The 20,677-nt window shown below is 41.4% G+C and overlaps 2 protein-coding genes across 2 annotated transcripts in view; one reads left to right on the top strand and one right to left on the bottom strand.

Moving 5' to 3' along the window:
* SMIM35 (small integral membrane protein 35) overlaps positions 1 to 20,677 on the top strand; it is a 44,749-nt gene that overhangs the window by 3,690 nt on the left and 20,382 nt on the right. The window lies entirely within an intron of this gene.
* The window catches only part of LOC138768702 (transmembrane protease serine 4-like), a 42,581-nt gene that overhangs the window by 20,853 nt on the left and 1,051 nt on the right, over positions 1 to 20,677 (bottom strand). The window lies entirely within an intron of this gene.

Here is a 20,677-nt window from a genome sequence, read left to right as displayed (position 1 = left end):
GATAGAATATATAGGCGACATCCCAGAGTTCTTTAAAATCATAACTTCCAGAAATAAAACTTGTGAGTACGGAGATTAGAATGGATTTTCATTGACATCAAAGTCATAAATATGCAAATCAAGTGTGATTCTTTCTAATTAATGCAAATTGCTTTAGAAGGGCTGTTAATCTTTGTAGCTGGAATGTGTTGGCATCATTATGATTTAAGACTAATAATAATGATGGCAGTCTCCTGGCGAGATGAGTAATGAACGCCTTTCCTCTATCTCTGTTCTTGTCACATAAAAAAGTTACAAGCCGGAAAATAAAATCATAAAGTGATGTGGATATATAGTTTATGCAAAGTATTTAAGAACAAACATCTACGATCTTCTAACCCGTGTCTGGGATCCATAGCCGTGGCTGACTTTGCACAGATGGGTCCTAGTACCAAGAAACCATTCTCTGAGCAATATAGGAGAAAAGAAAAATTCTCTATTTTGCCAATAGGGGAGCTCACAAGATTCTCTTTAATTGTGGACCTTAATTCTGGCTGAATATGTCGAGTTGATCCGAACCCGAACGTTCGGCATTTGATTAGCGGTGGCTGCTGAAGTTGGATAAAGCCCTAAGGCTATGTGGAAAACATGGATATAGTCATTGGCTGTATCCATGTTTTCCAGACAACCTCGCTCATCTCTAGTCTCTGTGCATGGGGTCCTGCTAGTGGTAGCAGAATTTTAGGATTTCACTAATTTTTGTGTAAAAAAAAAAAGGGATTTGGAGCTCTGAACCACAGAATTCTAAGCCTATTTCGATTACAAATCAAGAAATTCTATTGGCTCCTTTTCCAACACACTTAGAACCCAGCTTAACTTTAATCCAAACTTCCAAAACTTTATATTTTTGGTACATTTTGCAGGCCAAAAAGCATACAGAGACCTTCAAGCAAGGCCTTTGTTCCTTCATCGGACAAATGTACCAGCATTTTACATCCATCATCAAACAGCTTACATGGCCATACAGTTAAGAACTATGGAAGAGATTTATCAAACATGGTGTAAGGCCCCGTTCCCACTGAGCAAAAGTAGCGGAATTCCGCGACGGAATTGTCCGCCGCGGAATGCCGTTAGCCTCCCGCTCATAATGGGAGTCTATGGGAGGCGCGCGCTCCTGCTCTGTACGCGCTGAAGAATGAACATGCTACTTTTACTCAGTGGGAACGGGGCCTTAAGTGAAACTGGCTCAGTTGTCCCTAGCAACCAATCAGGTTCCACCTTTCATTTTCCAAAGAGTCTGTGAGGAATGAAAGGTGGAATCTGATTGGTTGCTAGGGGCAACTGAGCCAGTTTCACTTTACACCATGTTTGATAAATCTCCCCCTATGAGTGCTCGCTATTCATCCCCTATATTGCATATTAAACAATTTACATGAACACATACAGTTATGAACTATGAGTGCTCGCCAATCATCCATCATATTGCAGAACAGGTTTGAGAATCAGAATAGTCGGGTTATTTTAGTGTATGACATCTTGGCTTGTAGAACAAAGTAGTCACTATGATAGGAGCTACCGTATGCCTGTAAGTGGTAGTTTCCCCTTGTTATGTTCCTCTATGAAGTGAAAGGTGAACCAGCTGGTCTTCGGTATTTACATAGAGGTAACAGATTTGGAATTAAAACACTTTGTTCTCAATAGATCATATCCTGGTTAGTTTATCTTCCATTGATATGGGAAGGTTTCTAGGGTGACTTTTTTTTTTCCTTCTGTAACCAGAGGATTTCACATCAGAAATACAATGAGTGGTGTTTTCCCACTATATTTCCGCAACCATTGTGGTTGAAACATCTGTGTGAAATATAAAAATCCCCGCTACTGTAAGACCAGGGATTTACATGATTAAAATCGCCCCTTGCGCCCTTTTAAACTATATCTGCTACCTCAGGATATGGATATAGTTGACTGCTATGACAGACAAGGAAGCCATCAGCTACCTGCTAAACCGTACTCTCTTGTAGGCAGCAGCAGTTGCCTTCGATGTACTGCTTACATCATAGACTGGAACGCTAAACTGCCCCTCTCATTGTGGGAGCAGGGTAAGGAGGGTATTTTTTTCCAGAGTTACCTTCATTATGTGGAAAAACTTGGGGAAGGTACTTTAACTGTAGGGGGGCACTATCACAAAGATAAGTGGCCACAAGGCATGGGTCGTGCCTTACCTATAAGGACCCAACCTCACCCCTACGGTTTCACACGAGTCGCTGTACTCCATATTTCTTTTTGATTTCTCTTCCTATCTTGGTACTAAAAGGGCACATTTACTGTGTGCGGACACAACAGGTTACTGTTATTGTATAGAAGCACTAAGGGGGCACTATTATTTTCTTAATGCTACTAAAGGCACAATGGGAGGTACTACTACGGTATAGGTAAAGTGTGTTGCGAAAGATAGTTGGTGTCAAATCTGCAGAGATGAATGGTGTCTAGGAGAAATCAAAATGATCTGGGCCTGGGTCAGATAGAGAACAAATAGGAAAGTAAATGACTTTGATCAGACAATGACTTTGATCAGACAGACAAGAAGGCCCATAATCAATTATGCAATCTGCCCGGTGTTTGTGTAGAGGTACACACTCTTAAGGCCCTATTCCACGGAACGAATATCGTCCGTATTCGGCCGATATCGGCCGCTACGGGCGATAATCGTCCCGTGGAATAGAGTGCAACGATCAGCCGGCATCGATCATGTCGGCTGATCGTTGCAGCCGCTTGTTTTTCAACATGTTGAAAAACCAGCGACTGATATAGCAGCGATCTGCTGCCGTCGCTCCGTTGAATAGGAACGTCGGCAGCAGACGCTGCTATATCCTATGGGCTGCCCGGACGATCAGCGATCACCCGGGCAGCTCCCCGCCGCCCCATCCCGCACTCACCCGCTCGCTGCATCTGTGTTGAATAGCGGCGGCAGCGAGCAGGGAACGAGGAGCAAACGAGCGCTCGTTTGCTCCTCTTAACGACCCATGTAATAGGGCCTTTACCTAACACAATATGGCCACCATATGGTGGTAATATTGGTCTCTGTATACTAAATGTTTGCTAACAGTACAACTATATTATTCAGTTGCTATGTAGTGGTTATACATGTCCTGTTGTAGAGACATTGTTTTGTTAACAATATGATTGTGCTATTTAAACACTATGCGAGTTATGTGTCGCTGGTATCTGGTCCATGTATAGTGGTATTATGTGGCTTTATTATTTAGAGGCTGTGAACATTACAGCAGGTGATCTGGCTGCCAGTGTTTAGGGTAAAGGATCCCAGTCTTCTCTCCAGCAGAGGATTCCACCCCCACAATACCTGACTGCCCTGTTCTCTGCTCAGTCTGCTGCTGTAGGAACAATGAGGATGGGTGCAGTGTGCAGAGTACTCAGAGTTCTGCCAAAATGTCTAGATACGACATGAAACAATATTTGCTTAGTAGCATAAGCATTGCTCGAATAAAAGTAGATCCATTTGTAGTGTTAGTGTCAGAAATTTTGATTGGTTGTGGTCCAGGGCTGAGCCCCCCCCCCCCCACGGGTGGGGACGATAGCCGAATGGTTGTTCTGCTATGCTAATTCCAGAGACGGGGAGAGAGGGGGGTGGGGGGGGGGGGGGGTTGGGGTTGTCAGGTTGTAATTTACCTCCATTTAAAAATCTCAAGTCTTTCAGTACTTATCAACTGCTGTATGTCCTGCAGGAAATGTTTTCTTTCCCATCTCATACAGTGCTCTCTGCTGCCATCTCTGTCCAAGACAGGAACTGTCCATAGAGGACAGGAAAGGGATTTGTATGAAATTTGCTGCTGCTCTGGACAATTCCTGCCTCAGACAGAGGTGGCAGCAGAGAGCACTGTGTCAGTCTAAAAAGAAAACACCATTTCCTGCAGGATATACAGCAGCTGATAAGTATGGGAAGACTTGAGATTTTTAAATAGAAGTAAATTACAAATCTATTTAGTTTTCTGAAACCAGTTGTTCTGAAAGAAAAAGATTTTCTCTCGAGTACCCCTTTAACAACACTTTGCCCTTGTGGATGGTGTCCAGAAGCTGTGGTTCCCAGATTGGATTGTTATGCTGTGATTTCTCTAATTCTTGAGCACCCTGTGTTTTTTGCTACAAGATATTAAAGGCGTTGTCCTGTTAAGAAAATTGGGTCTAAACTGATGCATTATGTTAAATTAGGCATGATTCAAATATTTAAACATTTCTGAAAATGTCCTGTTTGAGAGATATAGACTTACTAATGCCCCATGTATCTGCTTTATTTGACAACCTGCAACCCTTCTTTACAACCCAGTAAGAAGGTCAGACATGCTCAGTACAACTGCAGTTTCCTGAAAGCATTTGCATTTGTTCTCCAACTGTGCAGGTAAACCAGGGGCATTGTGGGAAAGTGTGTTCTATGTTGCATGGTCACATGGTCCAAGATCAGAGAAGAAACCTGACAGTCATCAGACCTGAGGGGGAGAAGAACTGTACAGGAATGCAAGTCACTTTAAAGTGTCACTGTTGTTTACATTTTTTTTTCAGAAATGAATAGTACAGGCAATTTTAAGAAACATTGTATTGGGTTTATTAGCCGAAAAATGCATTTTTACCATGAAAAAGCAGTTTCTCCCCCCCGTCTTCATGGTTTTCTATGGAGAGGGGAGGAATAGACGGAGATGAGGCACAAAAATAGGACAACAAAGAGTTAATTTACAGCTACATCACCGGGCTATCTCCTCTGAAGTCAGCACTGACCCCTCTGAATACCAGCTTTCACACAGCTCCCTCTGGGTAATCCTTTGTTCTCTGCTCTCTGCTGGCAACTAATCTCCCTCCTGCCTTCACCCCCCTCGCCCCTCCCCATAGGTTACACAGGGCTCAACTGATGCAAAAGAGTCAAGATTTCCTGATAAGGAGCAGTGGATGAGAGAGAGGAGGGGGGGGGGGGGGGCTGAGGAAAGTCTTTTTGAATGCATATTTTCCTAATAAACCCAATTACAAAGTTTCTTAAAATCGCCTGTACTATTGATTTCTGAAAAAAAGAACAACAACAACAGTGACACTAAGTAACAGCACATTTGTACGCCTTTACACACTATACAAATGACAGTATATATTACTGTTTTTCCCAACTTTGCTTAGTGCTTGCCTAAGAAAGCACTGTAATAACAAAAACTGCGTGATGTGTGTTTTTGTATAGATTGTTTAGACACCTAGGGTCATATGTATCATTCTTTATGTGCCACTACTTTGATGGAAAAGGTGTTTTTTAAGTGTTTTTTTTTACAGAATCCATCAAGCTGTTTGCGCTCACTGCGCAGTTGGAGTGTGGTTTACATTAACTACTCTTTTAGCTAGATTTATCATGTTCAATTTTTTATTTTGCGCAAAAAATATTGTGCAGCAGTACTCCAGCCAGGCACTGATATAGTTATTTAGCCTTTTCTTTAAAGTGAATCTGTCAGCTCCTGGGCCCTACCTGAGATGCTGACAGTGTGCCGTAGCTGGCAGCCCACAGTGAGCATGGCGCCTTTTTGGTAATTTTCCGTGCAGCGAATTATGTACAATCTTATGTCACAGAGCAGTTGTTCGTGCCACACTTGACATGCATCCTCCTCCCTCTTCATGAATAATCAATGCTGCCTGGCCTCCTGCTCGCTCAGCTGTCAGATTGCAGATCAGTCCTGAGTTGGCAGTTTATGTCTGAAAGAAACACTCAGGTATAATTGAATCTCTTCTCCCTAATGTGTTAGAGCTGTGGGCTAGGCTAGTAACTCAAACCAGGAGTAGATTGAGAACACAGAAAGACTATGTTCTCACACTGTTGAAATTGAGCGGATGGCCGTTATTTAATGGCAAATATTGGACGTTGTTTTAAAATAACAGTAATTATTTGCTATTAAATGGCAGCCATCCACTCAATTTCAACAGTGTGTGAACATAGCCTTTCTGTGTTTTCAATCCACTTCCGGTTTTGGTTGCAAAATACTGAGCAAAAATACTGTGTGTGAACATAGCCTTAAAAATGATACAATAATGAAGAAAAAAACAACATCTATTTAATTTCCATCAGGGGATTTGAACCAGAGAATGAACTGCTGGCAGGTCTCTAAACAGGTGAGTTACCCCTAGACCACAGCTCCAACACATTAGGGAGAAGAGATTCAATTATACCTGAGTGTTTATGATCTGCAATCTGACAGCTGAGCGAGCAGGAGGCCGGGCAGCATCGATTATTCATGAAGAGGGAGGAGGATGCATGTTAAGTGTGGCACAAAAAACTGCTCTGTGACATAAGATTGTACATAATCTGCTCCACGGAAAATTACCAAAAAAGGCACCATGCTCACTGTGGGCTGCCAGCTACAGCACACTGTCAGCACCATAGCCCAGTATCTGACAGATTCCCTTTAACCCCCCATAATAGAGAGCACAAAACAAAGCAATATTTATCAAGACCCATGCTCCTATTGATCATTTCTGTCCATTGGCTGCAGTTTTTCTTGCGCAAAGCGCGAAAAGAGAACTAGTATAAAAAAAAAATTGCACTAATGGTACATACTCCACTTAAAGCTTGTTATTCCCAATGTATGTAACAAACTGCTCACTGAGACTTAGTCAGGCCCACAAAAAATGGAATTGCACCATTAACCACGCTCTATTTATTTACCATGGAGCTTCCAAACATTTCTGAGCACTGAAATTGAAAATGTTGAACGGCCCCATGGAGAATTAATGGTACAATGTGTCCACTCACGATACATTTTCAGCACAGCGGCACATGGAGGAAATACTGCCATCTTTAGCCTGAAAGCCGGCCTCTTTTTTGCAACTCTGATAAATTGCTCCTTTACCAATTACAGCAATGAGCAATGTGCGTGTAGACAACCAATCACCTTATATACCCACCAAGTCGGCTCAGGACACGGGACGTTCATCATGAGCTATGTGCTGTTGTCGAAAGTGGGCAGTGGGCAGAATAATGTAAAAATGCTTTCACAACAAGTGGCTCGCACGCAACCCGTCTTTGTTTGCAATGTTGGGAAATGTGACCACAGCAGTGAATCATGGCATCACAATGTGATCACAATGCTTTTTTTTCCGATTGAAATGGTTCTAGGACAAAACAGCTCTAATACCTATGGTGAAGAATGTGAGAGGTGCATTACTGTACTATAGTGCAGTTCTGCCAACAAAGCCTTAGACCAATGGTGTTAGCTAGCACCAGGTATCCAGGGGATGTGCCCAGGATTGTTTGCACAGAGCCAGAATCTATAGGTGGGTACCATAATAAACCATATTGGCATTCTCAGCATAAAGATAAAGTTAATACGTTGGCAAAGTATGAGCCTTGTGAAGGCACTGCAAGCGAGCACCGATCTCACTGATTGGGGCCCATATGTGGTCATACCTGACCGCATATCAGGCCATGTAGGAGGACCCTAAGGGTCCTATTAGACGGAGCAATTTTTACTGATTAGCGACTAACGATAAACAATCGCAAACTAGATTGTTTATCGTTAACCTAAAATCGTTCACCATATTACACAGAACGATGATCGTTAGTTACGATGGTTACTACGATCGTTACTATGATCATTTATTCCTTCTGATCCCAGCAAAACAATGAACACTGTGCAATTACACTAAACGATTAGTGAACAAATGCGGAACTTGAGCGAACGAATGTGGAATTACAGCGAATGATTAGCGAACGATTAACAATAATTTTAGGTTCAGATCTAAGTCAACGATCAACAACATGCAAACTATTTTCCAATTGTGCCCTGCAATTACACAGAACGATTATTGTTTAAATTCGAACGATATAACGATTTTTTGCACAATAATCGTCCCGTGTAATAGAGCCCTAAGGGATGAAGTCAGCCTATTATGTGTATCTGGAGGGGAAAGCAGTTGTGCGCTGTAGATATGGCAAATGTGTGGACTGTAGGGGAATTCATAGCCATGGTGGGCCAGTAGATAACTGCAGTGGGAGATGATAGACTTGTAGACCCGTACAGTAACCTGGATTGCGCAGGTCAGGTTAGGACATACCTGAAAGCAGTGAGCCTGGTAGACAGCGCAAGAGTTTGAAGGTTGTTAAATTGTCAGTACTGTATTATCTGAATTACTGAAAAGTGCCGCATAATGTGACTGTAACCACTAAGCTTTGTGCTGCAGTTGAGATTAGCAAACAACATTACTCTGCCACTTCATGTGAGAAAGTTCTAATCCTCTGAAAGTTCTGTTCCTAATCCTCAAAAAATACTTCCTTTAAAGGAGACGTCCGGCGAAAATTTTTATTAAAGTATTACATTGCCCTCCAAAAGTTATACAAATCACCTATATACACTTATTACGGGAAATGCACATAAAGTGCTTTTTTCCCTGCACTTACTACTGCATCAAGGCTTCACTTCCTGGATAAAATGGTGATGTCACGACCCGACTCCCAGAGCTGTGCGGGCTGTGGCTGCTGGAGAGGATGATGGCAGGGGGACACTGAGGGACACAGCACACTAGAGGGACACTGAGCATCCACCTGCCACCTGCCATCATCCTCTCCAGCAGCCACAGCCTGCACAGCTCTGGGAGTCTCACCATTTTATCCAGGAAGTGAAGCCTTGATGCAGAAGTAAGTGCAGGGGAAAAAACACTTTATGTGCATTTCCCGTAATAAGTGTATTTTGGTGATTTGTATAACTTTGGGGGGGCAATACAATATTATAATAAAAATTTTCACGGACTACTCCTTTAACAGATAATATTTGCAGGCCAGTTTTAGGGGTTGGAGCCAGACAGCCAGCGTTAGGCTATGTTCACACATGTTTTGGGGCTCAAACGGATATCTGTTTTGTATTTTTCTCCCCTTTGTGTTTGCACTGTGTTTTAAATGTAAAAATGCCATTTTAGGGCCCGTTCACACTGAGCAATACAGGCGGTAATTTTGAGGTGAAATCACGTCACAGACTCCACTCGGATTCCCACCTGTTCACACTATGGAACTGATGGCGGGATTCCGGGCGTAACTCGTCTGCGCGCAATCCTGCCTTCTATCAGTTACAATGGGAGGGCACAAAAGCCTCCACTCAAAGAATTGACATGTCAATTCTTTGAGCGGAGAGCGGAGGCGTGCGCACCCTCCCATTGTAACTGATAGAAGGCAGGATTTGGCACCGTTTCCGTAGTGTGAACGGGGTCTTAGGCTGGAATCACACACGCTAGTTTTTTTAGGAAAATTGCCACTGCTGTTTTTGTGCCAAACCAGGAGTGGATTCTAAAGGAATGGAAAATATAAAGGGAGGACTTGTAATTCTTTTTCCTGTAGGATCCACTTCTGGTTTGGGCACAAAACCTGCAGTAGCAGTTTTCTAAAAATCAAACAAACAAACAAACAAACTGCTGTGTGTGATTCCAGCCTCACAGCTAAAAAAAAATAAAAAATTAATCTATGTGTGACCATAGCTTCAGAGCATTAGGATGGGGAGTTTGGGTTGAGACGATAGAGAGAGAAGGATTTGCAGCAAACTCTGCAGAGACAAGTCCTGGCTGGAAAAAGTGCTGATGGCAGTCAGGGCCAGGAACAGAAGGTGAGGTATAGGAATATCTATAGTCAGAGAAGACGTCACCTGTGACTTCGGCTGATCAGTGCTCTTGTATGTTCTGTAGTGATACTTTAAATTTAAAGGGGTAGTGCGGAGCTAAACAATTATTCACTAAATAACACGCATTACAAAGTTATGCAACTTGGTAATGTATGTTATGTATGTGAATGGCCCCCTTCCCCATATTCTACCCACCCACGCTAGACCCGGAAGTGTAGTGCTCTATACTCAGGGGGGGGGGGGGGGGGGGCGGCCCGAGGGACGGTCAGAGCGGTTCGGCCGGCCTCCCAAAGATGACATCATTTTCACCAGATGGTGAACGGGGGTCATTCACTAACATAACATACATTACAAGGCTGGGTTCACACTACGTATATTTCAGTCAGTATTGTGGTCCTCATATTGCAACCAAAACCAGGAGTGGATTGAAAACACAGAAAGGCTCTGTCCACACAATGTTGAAATTGAGTGGATTGCCACCATTTAATGGCAAATATTTGCTGTTATTTTAACACAACAACAGCTGATATATTGAAATAATGGCAGTTAATTACTGTTATATAGCGGCCATCCACTCAATTTCAACATTGTGTGAACAGATCCTTTCTGTGTTTTTAATCCACTCCTGGTTTTGGTTGAAATATGAGGACCACAATACTGACTGAAATATACGTAGTGTGAACCCAGCCCAAAGTTGTATAACTTTGTAATGTGTGTTATTTAGTGAACAATTGTTTAGTGCCGCACTACCCCTTTAAAGGGTTATATCCATCCAGGGACAGCGTACTGCTGGTGACAGCGCTGTCCCATCTCGTTCAGTGATTGGCTAAGCATCCCGTGACTTCACAGGCACTTCAGGCCTTCACGATGTCCATGCAGCCCTTGCCATCTGATAGTCGAGCCCCATAATAGGCTTTGTAATTAAATAATTATTCGGCAAATTGGGCCTTGTAATATGGCCTTTAGGCAGAGGTTACATGGAGATTGAGCAGTAAAATTTAAATCCCTGCATTTTTATGACTAGTTGTCAGTTTGTTCCAAGCATCTACTACTTTTTCAGTAAAGTCATATTTTTTCATATTGCTTTGATTTTTTTCCCCCAACTAACCTCTCCTTGTCTATGTGTTCAGTTACCTATAGAACACACCTCCCTCCTGAACCTGGCAGGTACACAGTTTGCTCCAGAAACTGCCGGAATCAGCGTAGACTGCATTTTAAGTGTATTACTTTGCAGTCTAAAGCGCTTTCAGTAGTTCTGTATACTGCTTACTTTAGGAGCAGACTGTGTACCTGTCAGAGTTTTAAGCAGGTGTCCCGCGGCACAAGGAGGATGGGAGGAACCTTTTAACATATTTAAATATTTAAATCACGTCCCCACTTTCCCTTCTTTTCTCCAGACTATACAGATTTAAGTCCTTAAAGGAGAAGTCAGGCAAAATATTTATTTAAGTATCGCATTGCCCCCCCCCCCCCCGCCCAAGTTATACCAATCACCAATATACACTTATTACGGGAAATGCTTATAAAGCACTTTTTTCCCTGCACTTACTACTGCTTCAAGGCTTCACTTCCTGCATAAAATGGTGATGTCACGACCTGACTCCTAGAGCTGTGCGGGCTGTGGCTGCTGGAGAGGATGATGGCAGAGGGATGCTCAGTGTCCCTTCAGTGCCCAGTGTCCCTCTGCCATCATCCTCTCCAGCAGCCACAGCCCGCACAGCTCTGGGAGTCGGGTGGTGACATCACCATGTTATCCAGGAAGTGACATCACCATGTTATCCAGGAAGGAAGTCTTGATGCAGTAGTAAGTGTAGGGAAAAAAATCACTTTATAAGCATTTCCCGTAATAAATGTATATTGGTGATTTGTATAACTTTTGGGGGCCAATACAATACTTTAATAAAAAACTTCACCAGACTTCTCCTTTAAGTCTTTCTGGATATGTATTGCCTAACACCCTCCACTATTTTTGCCTCCTTTTTTAGATGAGGTCTCCAGACCTGGACACAATATGCCAGATGTGGTCTCACTAGAGCTCTATACAGCGGGATCACACTCTCCCTCTTCCTACTGGTTATACCTCTAGCTATACAGCCCAGCATACAATTATCTTTCCCTACCACTTGGCTGCGCTGGTGACTTATTTTAAGGCTGTCAGAAATCAAATACTGCCCCTAAATCCTTCTAGTCGGAAGTCTCTATTCAAAACCAAGAGTGGAACTGACACAGAGAAACACTAATGGAGAGATCTGGACTTTTTTTCTGTGTTTAACATGCACTCCCTGTTTTGGCTAAATTTTTTTTTTTCAAAATACTATGTGTGACCTAAGTCTAAAGGTGGCAATACATTTTCAATAACGATCCACAAAGAGACAAAGAGCTAGACAAATATTAAGTGCACTCCACCATATAATAAGTACATAAAGATATATGTCCAGAATAATATATATGTAATTTTTATTAGTTGAAAGTACTCATATAAAACACTCACAAAAAACACCACTACACAATACACTTAAAAACATTTAAAAATTCCAATAAGGAACATGCAAGTTCTTGCATGTTCCTTATTGGAATTTTTAAATGTTTTTAAGTGTATTGTGTAGTGGTGTTTTTTGTGAGTGTTTTATATGAGTACTTTCAACTAATAAAAATTACATATATATTATTCTGGACATATATCTTTATGTACTTATTATATGGTGGAGTGCACTTAATATTTGTCTAGCTCTTTGTCTCTTTGTGGGTTAACATTATTGCTATCTAGACATTGAGTGGCACCCCCGTTATTTCACACAGTATTTGGTTGAGCCACCTGTTGTTTCTTATGTTTAATTTTCAATAACGATCGGCTGAACGAACGTTTGGCCAACAGTTGTTTCTCCCGACCTGCCCATGCACATAAAGGTTCGACATGGCTGAAAATTCATGTTGTTTATAGGGAGGAATGAGCTGCAGCTGGATTGCTCTGGTGGTAGTTTATTTCTCCCAGAACAATAGGGTGGGGTAGTTAAAGGGGTTATCCAGCGCTACAAAAACATGGCCACTTTCCCCCCTACTGTTGTCTCCAGTTTGGGTGGGGTTTTGAAACTCAGTTCCATTGAAGTAAATAGAGCTTAATTGCAAACCGCACCTGAACTGGAGACAACAGTAGGGGGGAAAGTGGCCATGTTTTTGTAGCGCTGGATAACCCCTTTAAAAACAACATGCCCAATCCTTCTCTCCCCAGTCATTCTAGGGGAGAGTCAGAAGGTAGTCACACACTTTAAACAGGCAGACAAAACCTGTAGGGTAAGGGGATAATCGTCACCTGCTACTGGTAGACTCAGATTTGTCAGGTGTCAGACAAGAAAACTGTTACATTCAGTGTCAAAATCCATCATCGATATAACAGCCAACAGTATGCACTGCAGTAGGACAGGTCCTAAAAATATCTCTAACGCAGTATAAAGGTTAAAGTCTGACCAATAAAACTGCTACTTGTCAAATTCATATTTATCCATTGATTTATATCACTTGGATCATAAAAACTGTGCAGGTCATTCTAAGGCTAGGTTCACACAACATCTTTTTTTGCCTGTTTGATGGCTGTCTTTTTGGACATCTGCCATTTTGAGAATAAATAACGTCCATGATTTGGCCTCAAAATGACAGGCGTACAAAAAGACAGCCGTCGAAGGGCCAAAAAAAGACGTTGTGAACCTAGCCTAGGAATGAAGTAACTTCAGTAGATTTAGCAGACTACTTTTAGACACAGGAATTTGATTCAAAATAGATCAGAGATGTTAAGGCTTGGATCATGATTGTTAATTTCAGCCGTAGGTAGCAACGACGACCGCTCATGGCGGAATGGCCACTGTTTGTACAGCGTGTGAACATAGCTTTTATGTAGCCTGATACATTCTTTTCATAGTTATAAAAACAACAAAAACTTTTCTTTCAAATGGGTACAAAACGAAGTGTGAACTAAACTTTCTAACACTCTTCTAAATATAAGGCTCTGTGCACACTGTGCTTAAAAACATCATTTTTTTGGGAGCAATTTTTTTTTCTTGCTATATAGCAAGCTTGTTGCAACAAACGCTATTATGCAATTTGCAAGCCAGACTTTTTTTTTTAGCATAAGGGTGGGTTCACACTACGGAATCTGCAGGGATAAGGATTCCGTTGCTTGTACCCACACATCTCCGCCCGTCCCATAGACTCAATTCTATGGGAGGGCAAATTCTACTGTGCGCCAAAAGAATAGACATGTCAATTATTTTGGCGGACGGCGGAATCCGCATTGCTATAGAATGATGTTTACGGAGCACGAGCGACAGAATCCGCCAGAACTTATCCACATGGATTCCGTAGTGTGATCCCATCCTAAGGCAAGAAACACACAGAGGTATCGGCTGCAGGAACTGGCTGAGTGCAGCCCGGCGGCCGGCTGTTTAAACGATGTGTGAACATAGCCAAATGCTAGTTTTATGAACAGCAGCTGTTTTCCATTCTGAGTTTAGTGGAAATTAATCAAAATAATTGCTCTTTTGTGGCTAAAAACTGCACCAACACTCTGCGTGTGAACATAGCCTAAGACTGGTCTGCTGTGGTTTAGGCGATTCACAGCTTTTTAGTGGAATAGATGGTACAAGTGCGGTATAAGAATATATTCCCACACAGTATTTTTCAACCAAAACCAGGAGTGGATTGAAAACACAGAAAGGTAATGTTCACACACTATTGAAATTTATTGGATGACCATCATTTAATGGCCGTTGTTTTGAAATAACGCTAATCATTTTTCATTAAGTGGTGGCGATCCACAAAATTTAAACATTGTGTGAACATAGCCTTTCTGTGTTTTCAATCCACTCCTGGTTTTGGTTGAAAAATGCTGAACAAAATACTGCATGTGAACATAGACTTAATGTATTCATTATTTACAACAAACTAAACCACAGTCCGAAATCTTAACCAAAGCAGTAAAAACATTTGCGACCAATGCTTTATGATTATGGGTCATTTGCTAGTGTCATTGTCCTCTTCATACCTAGTGCCCATAGCAGATTTACAGATGACCCCAGTAGCTTCCTTAAATAACCCTACACCTAATATACTTCCAAAACTAGAACACGGAAAGCCTTGCTATGTTTCTGCTTGGAATGAAGTACACATTCCCTACAATGAAGTTACTGGAGATATCACACACACTTACCATGGTAATACAGGGAGATTCTACAACTTCGTCCTCTTCGCTACTCAAATCACCAATTCCAAAACTTGCAGGACACTATATCTCGTGTTTCCTTCAAAGTCCCGTCTCACGTTTATCTAACTCAGCATGTCAGTTTCCCTTCCTTATCGGCATGTCTGTTTTATGAAAAAAAAGAGCAGAAGAGCATTGAAAGTTGTCAAACAGGAATCCCGGGTTTAGCCCTGCCCTGCACACCTTGGCTACACAGCTCCTTCCGCCCTGACTCACCTGAGCATGTGAGAGGCTGCAGTGACTAGACACTTGGCCGAGCTCCTTACTGGAAGCACCAACAATGGACGTCAAGTTTCTTCCTTCATTGTTAGAAATAAGGAAGTAAATACATCAAGGATATGTTCACTTTCATGTATACCCGCAAGATATTTCTTGTAGTGACAACCAACTTGCTAATAGTCAGAAAAAAAATTATTTCTGCTGCATACTTACCGATAAAAATACCTGTGTCTGGTTTTAGAAAAGAAAAAAAAAAAGTTTCCCATGTTGCAGAGACAGGTATGCATTAACCCCTTGGTGACTGCACATATGTCTTCTTATGGTGGCCAGGTGGTCAATGCTCATGAGCTAAGCCACCTCCATATGGCAGGTCCGATACCCTTTAAAATGCCACAGTCAACACCGATTGCAGCATTTAAAAGGTTAAATGACAGGCACTGTCAGGGCACCCCCACGATGCAAGTTGTGTTAAAATAGCAGCAATTATTTGGCATTAAATGGCGGCCGTTCACTCAATTTCAGCAGTGTGTGAACATAGCCTTTCGGTGTTTTTAATCCACTCCTGGTTTTAGTTGCAAAATACTGAGAAAAAATACTGTGTGGAAACATAGCCTGATTGTGTTTTCTTCCACACATAAGATTTCTATTAATATTTCCGTCAGTCTTTTTTCCACCCAAACCAGGAGGGAATTGAAAACACAGAAACTCTGCAAATCTTTCCATTATAATTTTGCTCTGTCAGTAACACTCCTGGTTTTGGTTGTAAAAAATACTGACCAAAAGATTGACGAAAATATTGCATGTGTGAGCATAGCCTTATAAGGCAAATACGTGGGCTACAGTAACAAACTGGACTATGTATGAGCATGGCCATTTTACATATTTACTACATGGTCTTATAAAACAATCTAAATCTGAATAAAACAATAACTTGGAATATGTATTTCTGCTAACCTTTGGTGTGGCCACGGTCATAAGATTTTCATAAAAGCACAAAAAATCACAGCAGGTGAACCATGTGCCCACAATATGGCCAGCATTACATTGCTACCTTTTGCATTGATTTTAAGGGGGTTGTCCACTGAAAAGCTTTTTCTTTTGAATCAAATAGTTTCAGAAAGTTATATAGATTTGTAATTTACTTCTATTTAAAAATCTCAAGTCTTCCTATACTTATCCTCTGGTAAATGTCCTACAGGAAGTTTTGTTTTATTTTCATTCAGACACTGTGCTCTCTGCTGACATCTCTGGCCGCAACATGAATTGTCCAGAGCAGGAGAGGTTTTCTATGGGGATTTGCTGCTACACTGGACAGTTCCTGCTTCAGACAGAGGTGGCAGCAGAGAGCACTGTGTCAGACTGAAAAGAAACTGCAAATTTGTGAACATAGCCTAAAGTGCACAACTGAACAGTGCACCATATTTAATCCGAAACTAGGAGCAGGTCTAGAACATGGAAGATGTACAGATGTTTCCCTTACAGTTTTTATCTGAGTAAGTTACATTCCTGCTTTTTAGTTTACAAATACTGATTAAAAATACCAACCGACCAATACAGGTACAGTATACCAATGCCAACCAATGCCAGGTATACAATAACGACCAATGCCAGGTACAGTATATTTGGCCTTATAGGTTTTGTGTAGGGTCCACCCCTAGTTTTGAATTATAAATACTGATGAAGAATATGGATTTAGGCTAAGTATACGGCTATTAGTTTGGGTTATCAGTAGTGTTGAGTGGATTTGTTCAGGTTTAGCAGCATTCACTAAACCCAAATTCTCTGCATTTGACTACCGGAGTTGGATGCCACCCCAGGGCTGCTGGGAAAACTTGGATACAGCCATAATAAAATATTAGCCACATTCATAGCCACATAAAACTGACTTGTTAGCATGTATAAATTGTAGTAAATTTGTTGTGCACAAGAGGCCACACCCTTCTGCACCATGCTGCATGCAATTTACACTAAGCCCCACTTATTTGCGACTTTTTAACTCCTGAAAATGGGTATAATGACATATACCTTTATTAGATCCTATAATTGTCCATTATTAACTTTTATTTTTCATTCCATTAGGTAACTAGCCTGTGTGATTGCAGTTCTGTACTGATGATCTGATGAAGATGTGTTAATCACATAGAAATGTGTTGTGCATTTATTTATTTATTATGTTAATAAATCTCAGGTTTCATCGATGTGTATGCATCCAGTGTGGAGCAGCCCCTGAATTGCACTAAGGGTTTTTCTAATCACCTATGGTAAACTTCTTGGCCCTGTGCTCCTGATTGGACATGAAAGGGTTACCCTATGATCAGTGCAGCATCTCCATATACAATCTCTATTCAAGACCCCTCCCTGTGTGAACTGCTACCTAGAGTTCTGCCTACCCTTGAGCACAACTCTTAAAGATGAGTGGATACATTCAAGCTCATTATTATGACCTGAGTTTGTGAGTGTATTGTACTAGCAAAGCCTCTCCTGTGTTTTTGTTTGTTATTGTTTTTTTTTTACAATTGATTAGTAGTGGATGTTTTTTCCCCTTGGGCACTAATATCATGAGATTTTCTAGTGAATGTTTTAATAAATCAGTTGTAAAGGAATAAAAGGTGATGGTTTTGTACTACAATGTCTGCATCAGGCTATGTACATACGCTATACAAACAACGACTGTTCCGTGCGAACGGCCATTGTTTAAGGGTACCTACGGCTGGAATTAATTATCATGATAATTAATTCCGGCTGTAGGTAGTGTTAAACAATGGCCGTTTGTACAGTGTGTGAACATAGCCTTACACTGACAACATAGCATTGCTTCTTTTGAACTACCCTATAAGTCAGCATTTTCCGACCACACATGGGTTAACAGGGGGATTCCTTCTGAAGTGGGAACATAACCATAAATTGTTCTGTGATGCTTAGGGTTTAGATCTCTATTTTCTCATGCTAAGTTTCATTTTAAGGGATACAACCACAGACCATGTGATTGAGACAAACCAGCGTCCCACATTTCTTCACTCATAGTGGCTTGGTGGCTGCAAGAGGCATGGAAGCTTAATGGTTATTTTCATTTAAGATGGCACAGTTTCTGAAACAAATAATAAACCGTAAACAGAGGGACAATGGTGCTCCACTTTGGGGGAATTTATCAGAGGCGCCGATTTTTTTTTGTGCAAATCATCTGGTTTGCGCAAAAATCAGCATATTGTTCCTGACATAAGCCCTGCTGGGCTAAGTGGGGAGGAGGCCTGACAGCAGGCATGGACATACAAATGGGACTAATTATGGGTCCTACACCCAATGATGGGTTAGTTCCAGTGGTCAGTAAAAATCTCAGAAGAATACAGGGTTATTTTAGACCACAGTTAGACTAGAGGTAATTAAAAATATATAACTTTAGGCAGCATGGTGGCTCAGTGGTTAGCACTGTAGCCTTGCAGTGCTGGAGTCCTTAGTTCAAAATCCCACCAAGTGCAACATCTGCAAAGAGTTTGTATGTTCTCTCTATGTTTGCGTGGGTTTCCTCTGGGTACTCCAGTTTCCTCCCACACCCAAAAACATACAGATAGGTGAAGTGCTGCGGAATCTGTGTGTGCTATACAAATAAAAAAAAATAACTTTTATCAGTCAAATTTAAAATGTCATGGTACAGACAAGCTTAAGAGACTGATAATGGACAAAACACAATACATGAACAACCATCAGTGTGAATGTGTAGGTGGTTGGGAAAAAGGAAGGGGTGGAGTACCTTAAGCTAAGCAGCCACATTCTGACCCTGCCTTTTGGGGTAACCCACCTCCTTAGCAGGGTGACCCCAACCGCAAAGGCATTCCCTAAACTCCACTAGGTGCTTGGGAGAAAATGACACATACAGGAATGCTCACAAAGAGCTACAAAACATAGATAGCCAATAGTAGCAGCCCTTTGATAAATGATAAACTGGGGACTCAACAAGGTTTAGATTGTAGAATCATGGCTTAAGATGAGCGAACCGGGTTCGGGTTCGAGTCGATCCGAACCCAAACGTTCGGTATTTGATTAGCGATGGCTGCTGAACTTGGATAAAGCTCTAAGGTTGTCTGGAAAACATGGATACAGCCAATGACTATATCCATGTTTTCCACATAGCCTTAGGGTTTTATCCAACTTCAGCAGCCACCGCTAATCAAATGCCGAAAGTTCGGGTTCGGATGGACTCGAGCATGCTCCAGGTTCGCTCATCTCTAATCATGACAAAATAATTCACTGTTCCAACGTATTTCCCCTGTACAGGTAATTCCAGGTTCATTAGGAAACAAACATGTAAAAAATGGAAACCACATAATAACAACCAAAGTTTTAAAAAAAGAAGAAGCCACAATGATGTCTAACACGATAACATTTCAGCATAACTGTACTACATTGAATAAATAGTAGATTAGTAAGTGCCAGCAGTATCCAAGCTCAGATAGGGCACTGCGGCTACCAACATGACTCCAACCTGGGGAGAACTAAAAGTTTTGGCTTATGCCGATATGTGTATCTGATTTACAGGGGTCTCTGGATCTGGATCTCTTTGTACATGGTTACATCGGCATCTAGAAAATCTGTACTTCAATGCATAGGATGGCCAGATACACCACCACACTTGTGTTCTTAAGTTGTTTTATTTGTTTATTTACTACATTCTGTTGACACATATTCACTTCTTGGAGTGCAGCTACGCTGAAATATTGTCACTGTCGTGTTAGAAATCATTGCAGCTTTTTTTCCTTAAGACTTTGATTATAATCGTATAGTTCTTTTTTTTTACATATTTGTTCCCTGATGAACCTGGAATTCCCTGTACAGGGGAAACGGGTTGGAACAGTGAATTGTTTTGTCTTGATTCTGAAATCTAAGCATTGTTGAGTGCCCAGTTTATCATAGGGCTACTACTATTGGCTATCCATGTTTGTTAGCTCTTTATAAGCATTCATGTATGTGTCACTTTCTCCCGAGCACTTAGTGGAGTGTAGGGAATGCCACTGTGGTTGGGGCCATCCTGGTAAGAAGGTGGATAAAAGAAACGTATTCCAGCAGTCCAAAAAAATCTGGTATTTATTGTGTTAATTCCATAAAATCGTTACATACAAAAAACGTAGAAAAATTCTAGACGCGTTTCGGCCCACTCTGAGGCTTGATCACTTTATTTAAACATTAAAATCCTTAAAACATAACACAGGAAAATACTCCAGCACAAGATCATATAACTTGTATTATGGGTATAAATTATAATCACATCCATAGTGTAAACAGTTTCTCCTACAGAGCAAAATGTAAACCATTTTCAATATCTCAACAGAGAGGGGGATATATCTCACAAAGTAATGGAAGAGACACCCGTAACCCACATCGTACAGTGTATTACCAAGTCCTATCTCTATGTCTATTCCAACCCCACTCACACAGTGAGTAAATGTTTTCACAAATAAATTATATAATGAACTCTGTATTGCACCTTACCCATATTGTAACTGCAAGAAACCCCAAGGGGTATAATTTATTTGTGAAAACATTTACTCACTGTGTGAGTGGGGTTGGAATAGACATAGAGATAGGACTTGGT

The sequence above is a fragment of the Dendropsophus ebraccatus genome, chromosome 12, assembly GCF_027789765.1.
Source record: "Dendropsophus ebraccatus isolate aDenEbr1 chromosome 12, aDenEbr1.pat, whole genome shotgun sequence".
NCBI lineage: Eukaryota > Metazoa > Chordata > Amphibia > Anura > Hylidae > Dendropsophus > Dendropsophus ebraccatus.
This window is presented reverse-complemented; position numbering and strand designations above follow the sequence as displayed.